The sequence below is a fragment of the Pseudophryne corroboree genome, chromosome 10, assembly GCF_028390025.1.
Source record: "Pseudophryne corroboree isolate aPseCor3 chromosome 10, aPseCor3.hap2, whole genome shotgun sequence".
Taxonomy (NCBI): Eukaryota; Metazoa; Chordata; class Amphibia; order Anura; family Myobatrachidae; genus Pseudophryne; species Pseudophryne corroboree.
In genome coordinates this window covers 259,941,688-259,952,835 of record NC_086453.1, presented here as the reverse complement: position 1 = coordinate 259,952,835, position 11,148 = coordinate 259,941,688, and the positions used below count along the sequence as shown (strand labels likewise).

Genomic DNA, 11,148 nt, shown 5'->3' with positions numbered 1-11,148 from the left:
ACACAATGGTGAAAAATGTACATAACACATGTAACTTTGACAGGGAAGATGGGCCCCTCTTAGCTCTGGGATCCATAGCAGCTGCACTACCTGCACCTATGGTAGCTATGCCCTTGTGCCCACCTACCACCCATATTTAAAACAGGGATAGTGCGCGCCGAAAGTGTGCAGCAAAAATATAGGGACATGACTTTATGGAGAAGGGGCATGGTCACAATATAATACCAATTCATATTACACCACACAGTAGTCTCCATTATTTAAAGTACACCACACTGTAGTACCACTTATACACATTACACCAAGTAGAGTCCCCATTTTCATGTTATGCCACATAGAGACCCCTTTTACACATTACTCAAGGAAGAGTCCCCTTTTACACATTACACAAGGTAGAGCTCCCTTTTACACATTACGCCAGCTAGAGCCCCTATCACACATTTCGCCAGGTAGAGACCCCTTTTAGACATTATGCAAGGTAGGGCCACCTTTTGCACATTACAACAGGTAGGGCCCCTGTCACACATCCAGCTACTGCCCCCTTTACTTGTGTTTGTCTGTGTGTGCTTATACTTACATTTTGCTGAAAGCACCAGCTTCCACCACTTCACTCCTCCCACCCAAACGCTGAAGCTGCAGACACAGACTGTGTTCTAAAGAGAACGCAGTTTAAGACCTTGCATATGCGTGCACAGGCGAGCGTGCATGTGCACAGGTGCTGAAATTGCTAAATAGCAATTTCAGCCACATTGCGATTCAAGCTGAATCACCAACAAAGTGCAGTGGTGGTATGGCCATGAGACTGCTGTCATCGGTTATGCGCCCACAGTGCATACGCACTGTTTGCCAGGCGCCAATGGCACAGTGCTAGTTTTAGCACTGTGCAGGGAATCCATGGGAGGTTGGCACGGTGGCTGGGAGAGAACACGGGGGATTGGTGGTGGGATTGGCAGTAACTGGGTGACACAGTGACTGGGACAGAACACAGGAGGTGGGTGATATAATGACAGAGCACAGACAGGAGGTGACACAGTGACTGGTACAGAACACAGAGGGGGGTTTGATGCACTGGGTCAGAACAAAGAGGGGGGTGACACAGTGATAGAAAATGTTGGGTGACACAGTGACAGAACATAAGGGAGAAGCAATGACAGACCACAGGGGGGTTGTGTGACACAGTGACAGAACACAGGGGGCGATCCACAGTAACAGAACACAGGTGGGTGACACAGTGACAGAACATCTAAGGTAATATTCTTGGAATTATTACCCATGCCACACGCTAGTCCAGGGAGGCAGAGGGAGATTAGGGAGGTAAATGTGTGGCTTAGGGATTGGTGCAGGAAAGAGGGGTTTATGTTCCTGGAACACTGGGCGGACTTCTCAGTCAGGAGCCATCTCTTTTGTCGTGACGGATTGCACCTGACTGAGGAGGGGGCAGCGGTGCTGGGGGGAAGGATGGTTAGAAGGTTGGATGAGATTTTAAACTAGGAGCCTGGGGGGAGGGTTTAGCTAGAAACTACGGGTCATGTAGTGAGAATAGTGGGGATGGCGGAAGTAAACAAAATGGGGGAGAAATTGGGGGGAGTATAAGAGCAGGCAGTAAGGTTACTAACATGGGTACTAAAAGAGATTTTACCAAAGCGCTAACCAATGACGATTACAGGTCATCATTGCTACATAAGGTGAAAGATGTCCCTAACCAAGGGAAAATACTTATCTCAGTTGTATGTATGTAAACACCAGAAGCATTACTGGTGAAAAGGGTGAACTAGAAACACTTGCAGCAAGAAAACAGTATGATATTATAGGCATTACTGAAGCTTGGTGGGACGAATCTCATGATTGGACAGTCAATCTAGAGGGCTATACACTGTTTAGGAGAGACAGACTAAATAAAAAGGGTGGAGGGGTGTGTCTTTACGTAAAGCCGCTTTTAAAACCTGATATACGGGAAGATATTCAGGAGGGGACTGTAGACACTGTCGAGACATTATGGGTAGAAATTGCATGCGGGGATAAAGGAATAAAAAAGTTAGTATTGGGTGTATGCTATAGGCCGCCTGGTATCAACGTATCTGATGAGGAATTGTTACTAAAGCAAATTGAAAGAGCAGCAGGATTAGGAGACATAGTAGTGATGGGAGATTTTAACTATCCAGAGATAAACTGGAAAAACGATTCATGTGATACTGCTAGGGGTAATATGTTTTTAAAAACACACTTAATGATAACGACTTAGTTCAACTAATTGAGGAACCAACTAGGTACAATGCAATCTTAGACCTGGTATTAACAAACAATGGGGATTTGGTATCAGGTATTATAGTAGGGGAACCCATAGGAAACAGCGACCACAATATGGTCACATTCAATATCAGTTTCCATAAACAGCCCTATACTGGCTCAACTAGGACTCTGAACTTTAGCAAAGCGAATTTTGAAAAGATGAGGGTATTTTTCAGGGATATTGAATGGGAAGGTTTGTTTTTAGGAAAAAATACTATGGAGAAATGGGAGGTACTAAAATTCCTGCTAGCTAAAAATACACTCAAATTTATTCCTACGAGCAGCAATAAAAGGAATAAAAATCATAAACTGATGTGGCTTAACAAAAAGATAAAGGAACTTATGGGCAAGAAAAGGCGAGCATTTAAAAAATACAAATCTGACGGGGAAGCAGAGTCATTTCAGCACTATAAGGAATGTAACAAAATATGCAAAAAGGAAATAAGAGCGGCTAAAGTAGAAACTGAAAAACTAGTAGCAAAGGAAAGTAAAGCGAATCCCAAAAAATTCTTTAAATACATTAATAGCAAGAGATTATAGGCCCTTTAAAAGACAAGTTGGGAGTCTTAAGCAAAAATGAAAATGACATAGCAGACACATTAAATGAGTTTTTTTCAACAGTATTTACTAGAGGGGACCCAATTCAGGGACTAACACATAATCTCAATAATGAGAATATCCCACTGATAGGTACTTATTTAAGTGTGGAAGTAGTCTGTGACATATTAAAAGATTTAAAGAGTAATAAGTCACCAGGTCCCAATGGTATTCACCCAAGGGTTCTAATGGAGCTTCACTCTGAACTTGCAAAACCGCTATTTTTGATCTTTAAGGATTCAGTAATATCAGGTATGGTTCCCAAAGACTGGCGTATAGCAGAAGTAGTGCCTATATTCAAAAAGGGAAGTAAAGCTGAACCAGGTAATTATAGACCAGTTAGTCTTACATCTATAGTGGGGAAAGTATTGGAAGGTATTCTAAGAGATAGTATTCAGAAGTTCCTTGAAGTCAATAAGGTCATTAAAAGGAATTAACATGGGTTTATGAAGGACAGATCCCCTCAAACCAACTTACTTGGCTTTATGAAACAGTAAGCGCAAACCTAGATCAGGGTAAAGAGGTGGATGTAATCTTTTTAGATTTTGCCAAAGCGTTCGACACTGTACCACACATGAGACTTATCTACAAGCTACAAGAATCAGGGCTAGGAAGCACAATATGCACTTGAGTCAAAAACTGGTTAGATAATAGGGAGCAGCGCATTGCGGTTAATGGATCTTTTTCAACTTGGACTGAAGTGCTAAGTTGTGTGCCGCAAGGCTCAGTATTAGGACGGCTATTGTTCAATATTTTCATTAACGACCTAACAGAAGGTCTAGAGAGCATGGTGTCAATTTTTGCAGATGATACCAAATTGTGTAAAGATATAAATGTGGAGGGGGATGCTGAGTCGCTTCAGACGACTTAGTTAAATTAGAAGCTTGGGCAACGAAATGGAGAATGCGCTTCAATACAGACAAGTGTAAGGTAATGCACTGTTGTAACAAGAACAAAAATAACACCTACCTACTAAATGGGGTAAAATTAGGGGATTCTGTACTGGAAAAGGACTTAGGTGTCCTCATAGATAGCAAACTAAGCAGTAGTACCCAAAATAGGACTGCAGCAAAGAAGGCTAATAAGATATTAGCATGCATAAAATGGGGAATTGATGCTAGGGACAAGAGTATTATACTCCCATTATATAAATCACTTGAATACTGTGTACAATTCTGGGCACCTTACTACAAAAAGCAGTGGCAAACGCAGGATTTGCATGGGGGGGTTTCCAGAACTGGGCGGAGCCAATCACGGGGGTGGGGACTGAGGTGACCAGTATATGCTGGGTCCGTAAAACTAGTGTGTCTGTGTGTGTGTATATATATATATATATATATCTACACATATATATGCTTGTGCCATTATGCCACAGTTTACACTGCACCACTGGCTGTTGGAGTGATGCAGGTCGTTGATTAAGTGGATGCATTAAAATCATTTATACTAAAGTCCAGGAGTGCCATGTCCTGTCTTGGACATTTGTTTGTTCTGACTCTTCTACATATATATATATATATACATATATCTACACACACATATATATATATATATATATATATATATATACATACACACACACATACATATACACGGGTGGTCTTCAGTATGCCGGCGGTCGGGCTCCCGGCGACCAGCATACCGGCGCCGGGAGCCTGACCGCCGGCATATCGACGTTTATTCTCCCTCGTGGGGGGTCCACGACCCCCCTGGAGGGAGAATAGAATAGTGTGGTGCGCGTAGCGTGGCGAGCGCAGCGAGCCCGCAAGGGGCTCATTTGCGCTCGCCACACTGTTGGTAAGCCGGCGGCCAGCCTCCCGGCGCCGATATGCTGGTCGCCGGGAGGCCGGCCGCCGGGAGATCGTAGTGAACCCATATACACATATACATAGCATATTAAACATGCATACATATATATATATATATATATACACACACATACAGTACACATATATATACACATGTATATATATATATATATCATATGTGTGTGTGTGTGTGTGTGTGTGTTTATATGTATGTATGTATGTATGTATATACATGTGTATATATGTAGGCACATGGATATATATGTACTATAATTAAAATAAAGTAAACTTTTATTGCACTTGCAACTGCCACCAGGAAGATAGCAGGCTGCAGAGGACGTTAGACAGTCATTAATAATACTCATGCAGCTAAAAAAAAAATTTTTATTTTTTTTTTTAGTGGAGGGGGGTTTCTGGGTACTCGGAAACCCCCCCTGGGTGCGCCACTGAAATGGATATCCTGGAGCTATAAAAGGTTCAAAGGCGGGCGACCAAACTAATTAAGGGTATGGAGACGCTGGAATACGAGGAAAGGCTTGCAAGACTAGGCATGTTTACACTGGAAAAGAGGAGATTGAGAGGGGACATGATCAACATTTACAAATATATAAGGGGACAATATACAGATCTTGCGCAGGACCTGTTTTTGGTTAGATCAACACAGAGAACTCGTGGACACTCGCTCAGGTTAAAGGAGAGGAGATTCCTCACAATATGGCGTAAAGGCTTTTTTTACGGTAAGGACGATACGTGTATGGAATTCCCTGCCTGAGGGAGTTGTAATGGCCGACTCAGTCAACACCTTTAAGAATGGGTTAGATAAATTCCTAATGGATAAGGATATCCAGGGTTACGGGGCATAGTCACGCACTATGGTTATTATAAAAAAGGGGTAAAACGTAACGGCAGTCATCAACTTCAGTCAAAATTTTATACAAAATAATCGTGCATAGGAGACCACAAATAGGTTGAACCCGATGGACAATTGTCTTTTTTCAACCTTAGATACTATGTTACTATGTTACTATGTTAACATGGGGGGGTGACACACTGATAGATCACAGGGGGTGGTGACACAGTGACAGAATAAGGGGGTGACACAGTGACAGAACATGGGGGAGTGACACAGTGACAGAACACGGGGGTGATGACACAGTGACAGAACACAGGGACGATGACAAAGTAACAAAAGGAGGGGGTTGGGGGTGTTACATCGAGACTTCCATGTGTGTCTTGCAGCACTGTGCCCTCCGCTGGGCTGATGTCACCCACTGAACCAGTGTGTTGGGAAGCCAGGGGTTACAAACTCAGATTGTATCTTCCCCCCAACTCAAACATAGTCTGACGCCTCTGCCCGCACAGGGGTGTCCTGTAGCAGTCTGGCTCTTGTCCCATGTAGCTTGCCCCCTGAGGTCCCGTGTAGCCCCACCCCCTCATCATCACGTAGCTCTGCCCCCTTTTTGGCTGAAATCTGCCGTTGTTACTGGGGACTCGGGAGGAGGAGGCTATAAGGCGAGCTGACAGTGTGACAGGCGCAGCACTGCAGCAGCAGCAGGGGAGACAGGCGGCGCAGCAGGGATGCAGAGCAGGGAGAGCGCCTCTCCAGCCTGGTGCCTACCTGCTCTGCATCCCTTTGCTGAGAGGGTAGCGCCAGGCCTGCATTATTTCAGTCATGTTAAACAACCCACTAAAATAACACAGACGGATAACAAATTTTTACCAGATTTAGTAATTTAAGACTTTTGAGATACCATAAGTCACAATGAGTAAACAAGTTAGAAATATCCAAGTCAAATGAAAAATGTAAAATTTGTACAATAAAAGCTCTAAGATATCTGTTAATTACTGTATTTGTATCCTTCAGTATAGTTCTTGCAGTATGTCAGGTAGCTGGTTTGGACTGAAATTATAGTGCTAAAAATGAAGAGTATGCAATTGATGAACGAAGAGGCAATAACTATCACACAGACATTTATCCCACCAAAGTCGATGCTTTGCAAGCAAACATATGTGTTTAGTAAGATTTCTACATTCTTTAACCAATTAAAATATAATGGTTCCTTAAGACTGTTTTGTTAGGAAAAATGTGGTTTGGAGGGAAAATAAGCAGCAAATGTACAGTAATGTTGAGATCCTGTATTGGATAGCAAGCATTCTCAAACTCTTGGGTTTTTCCTTTAAATGTTAATCTAAATGTCTCAATTTTTTCCCTTTATAATCATAAGCACTATTTTTTTTTAAAGTTCGGTCTGTTAACAAAGGGTCCACAAAGGGTCCACAACACCATGCAACATACTTAAATGGGAACGGTATAAAATGTGACTTACAGTACAAAACATTGTAGAATAAGGACAAGGTTTATAAAGTTAGCAGCATCAGCAGTTATAAGACACAAATCAGCAGCAGGACCACCAATCCCAAAGGTTTGGTGCCGTTGTTGGTAGTGAGGAGATGATGATGATGACGATGAAGATGATAATAAGTGAAGGAAGAAAAAGCACAAGAGGGAAGGGGGCCCTGCTCATGAGTTCTTACCATCTATAAAATAAACAGAAATGTTGATGTTGTGGAGATCAGCGTTGAGCACAATACTATCAGTGCCTTAGAGGACTTTAGTTTAAACCATTGTTTTGAAGATCATGAGAACCAGAATGGCAGACATTATTAGGATAGTATTGCATGTTACATTTGTGTTTCCATTCACATATTCATTGCACAGGTCTCCAGCACAGCATGATGTGTACTTTGAGGCTATCCACACATTGTAATTTGTTCGGTTACATTCAGACTGATGGACACATTTTTTTGTTATCTTCGTATCATGAACTGAATAAAAAGAGAAAGAGTTATTTAAAATGCATAACATAATGTTGTCATGTTACATACAACTTACTTCTTACATTCATTCAGTTTTCTGTCAGATCCAAGGACATTTCCTATACAGTTTAAAATTGCACATTATGTGGCTGGTTCACATTCGCACACAACTGGGACACATTGCATGCCTAAAGAGAGATGCATCTCTCCGCCCGGTGTTGATTTTGCCGCACCACCCTGTACATCCACTTAGGAGGGCAGCTGCCATCTCAGTCAGAATGCATTTGCACTAACTCTGTCCTTAGGGGCTAATTCAGGCCTGATTGTAGCCGTGCAAAATCTTGCACGGCTACGATATGCCACCCTGACATGCGGGGGGGGGGGGGGACGGGACGCGGACGCCCAGCACAGGGCTAGTCCGCCCCGCATGTTTGGCCCTCCCCCCACTGCACAGGTGCTATAGCATCACACGAACGTGATGCTATTGCACCCGGCGAGTAAGTCCCTACCTGCGCAGCATCGCTGCACTGGTAGGCGACTTTTCGCTGTGTCCCGGGATGCAGTGGCTGCGTGTGATGTCACAGAGCCGCCATAGCCCGCTCACCACATGGTCCAGGCACACCAGCATTGCCTGGACCGCGCCAACAAAACGGCGGCTGAACACCACTGGCCCGCCCCTCCAGGCCAGCTAATACCTCTGTCAATTAGGTAGAGGCGAACGCTGGGCTGAGATGCCGATGCATTCCTGAAAGCAAATACACACTGTGGCACAGGGTCATGCGTATTTCAGACCTGATCGCCAGCTGTGCGAAAACGCATAGCAGCAATCAGGTTTGAATTAGTCCCTTAGTGCAAGCGATCGGTCTGAAATCAGCAAAACCTCAGTGTATGGAGCTGCGAAAAAATTTCCACAGATCTGAAAGCACTGTAAGTGCCGCATACAGCCACAATTACTCACGCCATGACTGAACTCGCAGATAATTGGATTGAGCCCTATCAGAGAACTGGAAGATGTGCATGCTTGACACACTCCCAATACTCACTCTCTATCCTCAAGTACAAGTAGCTATAGATCTCCCTAATACCCTAGCTTTGCTTGCGGCATCCTACGGACATGAGGGATGCAATCAGTACATAATTGGTCTTTTCTGTTACTATCTTCCTCTCCTATCCATCCTTTTGTGCACACAAAGCAGGAGAGTACTAGGAGCTTCATGGGAAATAAATGCAAAGTTACTCTTTCACATCATCTCTCTGTTCAGTGTCAGTGCTCATTACCTTTTGTGCAACCTGGTCACATTTGTGTACATGGGGGATTTAGAGGATAAGAAACACCCCTAAGATGCTGACCAGTACTAAGAGTTTGACCAACTGCAAAGAAGGTGAAACAGACTATGTTGATATGCACAAAGTTGGAAAAGGTGGATATAATAAGAAGATGAAGATGGGAGAGCATTAAACTTGAAGAATTAAAGTGAAATTAAGTAGTGAGGCAGATTACACCAATAATGAAAGATTGTTACTAAACTCTCCTAATAAATACATTTACAATCATGATAGCATATCTTATTAGTTAGAATAATTTTTGCAGATACTGCAATACCAATAACACCTGCTAAAAATCTTTTATCTTTTATATTTATTTTTTACAGAATTACTTTAGCATTAATAGCAACATAAAACTGTTTCCTTTTTACATTGTGTTATTTATAGAAAAGTAAAGAAATAAAAAGCATAGAGAACAGCTACTTTCTTGTTAAGTAATTACAGATGTGTTCTCATTTATCTATCCTGGTGAGACTATTACAGTACGTGGCTTTGTACAATATGCTGACATATGATATCACAATTTGTGAAAAAGGCATCAGAAACTAGTAATCCAAACATTTCTATAGAATACTAGCTTGTCACACCTTATCACCAGGTGTGATTTGCTTTCACAGAATGGTTTTTATTGATTAACGTATCAATCCAAGTTACTGTATGTCTCCCAGAAGTATAATTAAACGAGGACACATCTGTTTGGCACAGCAGATCAAAGCAGAGTTTTTCCCAGGTTAGAAAAACAAATGTCATAGCAAGGTTTATTCATGATACACCCCCGTAATTTGTGCAAATCATGTACTTACTGAATGACTTGTCTAATTGTATGAAGCATAAACTGGAGGAGTTACAGTTCTCTGATGGCATCTGGTTACACTGAGTATTGTTTGTCATATGGGTGCATGAATAGCACTCTAATGATGTCACTAAAATAAACATTGCATCATTTAGAAAGAGAATAAATGTTGTATTTTTAGTTTATCATTAACAAAAGGAAGGGAAAGGTGATTAGACTTAAATATATGGTTAAAAATAACATTCTTAATTGATATGTACTAAGATAATGTTGGTACACACTAACAAAGTTAAATAGTTACAAATATCACAAACACGTATAATGTGAGAGAGACAGGGAAATGTAACTATAATATACAGTATAATCTAAAAATTGTATTTGTATTTGGGCTTTTGAACTAGCTGCTTAATCAAGACAACACCGATCTGGCCAAACCTTTTATATTTTTTGCATGATATATAATAGTTAAGAAAGACACAGAGTTTGAGTTTGCCATTGGACCACTGTATAAGCAAGGCAGAATATTATTTGCTAAATTGTGTTGTTACTAATAACAGACTTCCTCAAAATGTCACTAATTCACTAGCTTAGTACTGTAGGTCTATAAGTCATAACAGAATTCAGAGGTTAATTATAGATATGTCCTGAATATGTTAGTAATATTAGGCTTATTCAGTGGATATATTTATTGTAGGATAGATACAGGTGTTATTTCAAAATGCAATTTTATAACTTCTTCAGGCCCCACAGGCAGAGCATGGATCTGATACATTTAGGACTATAGCCAATTGGCTGTGACGTTTTACCCACAAAAAATTATACGGACCGTGCAACCAGTTTTGGATTATCAAGGGTACGGGCGCTCCATATCCATGGTATCCAATTAAAAAAATTCTGGGAGGGGATTATTTTTTAACACCGTGTGCAGCCTGTGGACGGCTGCCAATGTTGTGTGCAGTGTAGTTTGTGTGCGGGAAGTAGGTACAGAGTTAGGGGTAGTGTAATGTAGTGTGTGTGAGGGAAGTGGGTGCAGGGTTAGGGGTAGTGTAATGTAGTGTGTCTGCGGGAAGTGGGTGCAGATTTAACAGCAGTGTAGTGTAATGTGTCTGGGGAAAGTGGGCGCAGGGTTAGGGGTTGTGTAATGTACTGTGTGTGCAGAAAGTAGGTGCAGGGTTAGGAGTAGTGTAATGTAGTGTGTCTGTGGGAAGTGGCTGCAGAGTTAGGGGTAGTGTAGTGTAATGTGTCTGTGGGAAGTGGGTGCAGGGTTAGGGTAGTGTAATGTAGTGTGTGTGTGTGTGTGTGTGTGTGGGAAGCGGGAGCATAGATAGGGGTAGTGTAGTGTGCCTGCCGGAAGTGGGTGCAGAGTTAGCGGTAGTGTAATGTAGTGTGTGTTGAGAGCGGATGCAAGGACTAAAGGTAGTGTAGTGTGTGCAGAAAATGGGTGCAGAGTTAGTAGTAGTTTAGTGTAGTGTGTGTGCAGGAGGCGGGTAGTGTAGTATAAAGATTAAAGGGACACAT

General features: G+C 42.1%; 1 long non-coding RNA gene across 1 annotated transcript; it reads right to left on the bottom strand.

Moving 5' to 3' along the window:
- Window positions 1-6,407: 6,407 nt before the first annotated feature.
- On the bottom strand, window positions 6,408-9,727 carry LOC134965494 (uncharacterized). The gene is made up of 2 exons (XR_010188398.1): window positions 9,641-9,727; window positions 6,408-7,520 (listed from the first exon to the last, which is right to left on the bottom strand). It is a non-coding gene; the product is annotated as an uncharacterized LOC134965494 (long non-coding RNA).
- Window positions 9,728-11,148: the final 1,421 nt, after the last annotated feature.